The sequence below is a fragment of the Oxyura jamaicensis genome, chromosome 28, assembly GCF_011077185.1.
Source record: "Oxyura jamaicensis isolate SHBP4307 breed ruddy duck chromosome 28, BPBGC_Ojam_1.0, whole genome shotgun sequence".
Taxonomy (NCBI): domain Eukaryota; kingdom Metazoa; phylum Chordata; class Aves; order Anseriformes; family Anatidae; genus Oxyura; species Oxyura jamaicensis.
In genome coordinates, this window is record NC_048920.1 from 3610784 (window position 1) to 3616327 (window position 5544).

Below are 5544 nucleotides of genomic sequence, written 5' to 3' on the forward strand. Positions count from 1 at the left end.
TGAAAAAGAAAAAAATATAATAAACAGAACTGAAATAATACAATTTCAAGTTCGGAAGGTGACTGCATTCATCAGTCAATTAGTATGGTATTGGGGAAGATATGTATTTGCTTGCAGATCTTATTTTTTTTTTTGGGGGGGGGGTCTGATGGACAACGGAATGGTTAATTTCTTTTTTTGGAGGAAACCAAAGTTTTGTTTCAGAACAAAATCCTTGTGACACCATGTAAGTTCAATGCCTCTGCATATATCGCACTCCAGTTTGTAGAACTTTTCCTGACTTAGGAAGTTTCTCAGTTGCCTGCTTAACTGCTCTGCTTCCTATTAGATGCCTTTGGCCTTGAGGGGTCCCTTTTGTTTCATTTAACTGTTTTTATACCTTCCCAGGCTAGCCAAATAAAAACAAAGAATGAAATGACTCCTATACTGGGTGTTGGTAAAAACAGTGTTGCCTTGAAGTAAATGCCTACATACAGGTCTTTTATTGTAAGATACTGCAGTTTTCGCTTGTGGTTTTGTTCCTTTCTCCCTTTTATTTAGCCCCATGGTTGTGTAGTGAATATATTTCTGACTTATTTCACTATACTGGATGTTTAGGATGTAAAGCCCAGTAATATTACTTATTAGTGGCAGCTTCATTGATAATCAGTTAACAAAATTGATTTTTTTTAATATATATGCTTTCATCATTTGCCACATTATTTGTAGTATATTCGTACGTGTACATTAGCTAGCTAAGCCATAATGCACAGCTAGTGTATAGCAATACCTGGCACGCATTACTTGGCACAAGCCAAAGTAACGTGTGCCAGATGTGCTGGCAGATCCAAACATTTGTCCATAGCCTGCTGGGGTGGTGCTTTTTTTTTTTTTTTTTTTTATTGACAAATGCGGTCTGTGATGTTTTAAAATAAAATCTGTGTAAGGGCTGCACCTTGAGAAAAATTAGGACAGTTAGGAAAGCGTTGTGATTGGCAATTCGGAATATAGAATCATAGAATAGGATGGAATTGGATTGAATCATAGAATCTAGAATCATAGAATAGGAGGGGATTGGATGGGCCCCTGGGATTGGAAGGGGCCTTAGGGACCACCTAGTTCCAACCCCCTGCCATGGGCAGGAATGCCACCCACTAGATCAGGTTGCTCAGGGCTGCATCCAGTCTGGCTTTGAACACCTCCAGGGCTGGGGCATCCACAACCTCTCTGGGCAACCTGTTCCAGTGCCTCACCATACTCCACAGCATTAATTTCCTCCAAACATCTAATCTAAATCTACCAGTTTAAAACTATTCCCCCTTGTTCTACTATTGTCCGCCCTAGCAAAAAGTTGTTCTCCATCTTTTTAAAAGCACCATTTGTATAAAGAAAGGCTGCAATGAGGTCACCCTGGAGGCTTTCTCTTCTCCTGACGGAACATCCCCAGCTCTCTCAGCCTTCCTTCATAGGAGAGGTGCTCCAGCCACTTGATCATCTTCATAGCCCTCCTCAGGACCCACTCTTAACAGCCCCACGTCCTTCTTGTGCTGGGGGCCCCAGACCTGGATGCAGCACTGCAGGTGGGGCCTCACAAGGGCAGAGTAGAGGGGGACAATCCCCTCCATCTCCTGCTGCCCACTCCTCTGTTGATGCAGCCCAGGATGCAGTTGGCCTTCTGGGCTCCAGGCACCCACTGCTGGCTCATGCTGAGCTTTTCATCCCCCCAAACCCCCAAGTCCTTCTCTGCAGGGCTGCTCTCAATGAGTTCTTCTCCCAGTCTGTGCTCATGTCTGGGATTGCCCCAACCCAGGTGCAGCACCTTGCACTTGGACTTGTTGAGCCTCATTAGGTTCACATGAGCCCTCTTTTCTATCTTGTCCAGGTCCCTTTGGATGTCATCTCTTCCTTCTGTTATATTGACTGACCATACTACTCAGCTTGGTGTCATTTGTAAACCTGCTGAGGGTGCACTCGATCCCATTATGTCATTGTTAAACAGCACTGGTCCCAAGATACACCTCTTACAAAGAATGCTTTGGTTTTGTTTTACTAATTTAAAAATCATGAATTCTATGGACAGAAACCATAGCAAAGCACTTGTTAAATAGATGCAATGCCCTTTTACTGAGAGATAAGAAATCATATCTTTTGATTTTGTACATTTAAGTAATGAGCATGAGACCAAGTCTATGGTGGGAGGTAACCATATTTCTCTCAAACTGGTAGTTAATGACAATGCTGTGCATGTGCTAGTGCAAATAGCTATTGCCTATTTGTCTTCAACTCATGCTTTGTCACTGACCTCTCAAGATTGGAATAGACTAGTTCAGTTTGAAAGGACCTTCAAAGAACACCTAGTCCAACTGCCTGACCTCTTCAGGGCTAACAGAAAGCTAAAACATATTGAGGGCGTTATCCAAACACCTCCTGAACGCTGGCAGGCATGGGGCATCAGCCACCTCGTGGGGAAGTCCCTGGTTTCATAGTGCACTCGTAGCACTCTCTGCACTACGCCATTAACATTATCTGACACCGTATCTTACCCATCAGATACCATCGCCCACCCTGACTCCTGCATTACGTGCTGCATTCGTTGTGTGGGACTGTCTCATTCCAGCATTTCCAATGAATCTTTTCAATCCTAGAAGTCGCTGACGGTGCGTGCAAGCTCCAATACATTCAGTTTGGCAACATAAGAAAGCAAAACCACTTTTTTTTTTTTTTAAAGAAAGATGCAGATTTACAACCCTGACTATGGATAATCTACTTTTTTATTTCACTTTTTCAAATAGTGCAGTGCTGGAGGAACTGAAGATCTATTAACGTGCTAGCAATGTTTGAACAATGTTAGCGTTAATTTATTAGAAGTGAATTACCAGTGCTTTGTATGTGGATCAGATGGGAGACTGCAGGCAAAAAGAGCAGTATAAAGAGAGAATTTATGAGATAAGACTAGAGAGGAAGATGCACATTTGTTTAACGCCAGTTTAATGGGTGCTTGTTAGTAGCTTGTTTTAGGGAGCAGGAGGTAATGTAGAATAGTTTAAAATGTCTAATGTCTTTGTGAAAGGTCTTTGTAATAATGTTCAACTAATTGTGTATAGGCTAGCGTTATGAAGACTGCGAACTCAAACGGTTATTAATTTTAGTGCTTGCAAATGCATACCTTTATAGTCATGAGGAATAAACTTTTATGCTCTTGTTTCATGAGGTGCTGAAGGAAGCTTTTGTGTTTGAAAAGCTGATACATTTTTGTTATTGAAAATCTTCTTTGCTATTGGCCCCTTAAAAAAAAAATAAAAAATAAAAATAAAAAAATAAAGAAAAGAAAGAAAGAAAAAACATAAAAAATAAAATTCCAGCTAAGAAATTTTGCCAGGGTAGGAAGATTGTGGCATGAAAGCTCCATTCAAATATTTCCCCTGCACAGTGGCTAGGAATGCCCCATGCACTGAAGCTGTCAAAATGCAGATGGGACCTAAAGAACAAGGAATTTAGTTCCCTGTAAAGATGTAGTCAGTCATCAACCATTGCATCAGGTTTGGTGATAAAATGAATATCCTTCCCTGATTTTATCTTGGATCTCATTTAACTTGACAGATAGGCAGTCACATACAGTATGCGTATTAGTTCCATGGTTTTAATTCACTTGATTACTGAACTGTAGACAGCCTGGTGTGGTTTGTAATTCTCTCCCTTCAAACAAACTGTAGCAGGCATGGTGTTTGCTAGATGATTTGCAAAATCGGTGCATGGTATCTAGAAGGATAGAGAAATTGGTAACTGTGTGACTTGTATCTACGATATGAGTATCTTGTATCTATGGTACAAGTAAGATTTTAGTTGTTGTTGTTATTGTTTGCAAACGATAATAAAGAACTGAACATGTCATGTTACTACTGTCTTCCTCTGCTGACAGTAGAATAGAGCCATTGCAAAGCCCAAGAGGAAAAAGGAGCATCCAAGTAGTAAAAGACACTTTTGGTGAATGTTTCTGTTTTTCTGACATTGTAGATCTTACTGTAATACTTGCATCAGATCTTCCATTCAGTCTGGGTGGGTTCTTTCACGTATAACTATAGAGCTCATCATGCTTTTGATATCATCCCCTCCATCTGAATGATTTAGTCATGTAGCCAATTGCACAGCATATCATAATATATAATTTTATATATGTAAATACATCGGAAGACACAGCATCTCCAGTGATCAATGTAGATTTGTTTCTTCCCTATGAGATGTAACATGGGCGAAAATCCTATTTCATAATTAACAGTGGGAGGAACAAAATCTGACAACAAGAGATCAGAAATATCCCAAGGGTTTCTGCAGAGTGATTTTTTTTTGTTTTGTATTTCATGGAGTAATTTAGCCTATTTCAGGCATACATATATATGGTAAAAGAAAAACCTAAAAAAAAAAAATCCTAAAAAAAATAAAATTGGTTCAACTGAAATTGCAGTGTTTTTTTTTTTTTTTCTTCTTCTGTTTTGCTTTTTAAGAACATTGGAATTTACCTTAGCCTGTTTTAGTTTAAAAATGTAAACATTTTCTAAAACTGTAAAATAAAGTTACTTACCTTTTGAACTGAATTTTGCTATTTTTTGTCATTGTTGTGTTTGAAATCCAGTTTACTTTCTATTATTTGCACTAAAATGTGATAAAACGTCTTTTGTAATTTAAAAGACCTCAAAAGCTGCTCACAGCTTGTCTTGAAATGGATTCCATGCAAAATTCTTGTCCGTGGTCTTTCAAGTCTTGCCCATTGCATTTCAAAGTCTCTTGCTCACATGCAAGACTCAGAACACATCACTGTCTCGATGAGTAATCAAGCTTTCTTTCTGCCTGATTCTACCCCTGATGGAATTATTGTACAGATACAACCAATGAGTTGCCCGTTGTGCTATTGCTTGGAAAGGAAGGTGGGTACTTACAGGCCCTCTGAAAAAATAGTAAGTCTCTAATAAATTAGATTGCAAGTCATCAAGGTATCTGAAAGGTGCAAATTGGAAACAGGTGCATTTCAACTCTGGTTTTTAGTATGTCCTGCATTTTCCTTTTACATGTGCAATATAGCTGAAAAGACAAAAATTAATAAATTTCTTGTGTCGCCTACCTTGAAAGAAGAAAGACAAGGAAGGAAGGAAGCATTGCAGCTAAACAGCCTTTCTCTTTGGACTGTTGCTGCGGAATGACGGAACAGCTACTTCTGTTCAGACAAAGAGGGCTCAAAACCAGAAAGACTGGTTTTGTGTTAAATAAAGGATAATAAATATTAAGATTCAGTCTGGCTACAAAATTCATCCTAAGATGCTGACAGGCAGTATTTTCTTGGAACAAAACATAGTTATCACGTCAATACCTTGACCATTAAGTCACTTTTTTTTAATCCCTCACTTATAACCTCACTTACTCAACAAACAATTGTAGCACATAAACCTCTGCAAATACTAAGCTAGTAGTGCCATCACCATTTTTCTTGTTGCTATTAAGCAAAGAAAAAGTCACATTTATTTTGTAGTAGCACATCCTGTATTAGTTGAAATTGTAATTTAGATTTAGATA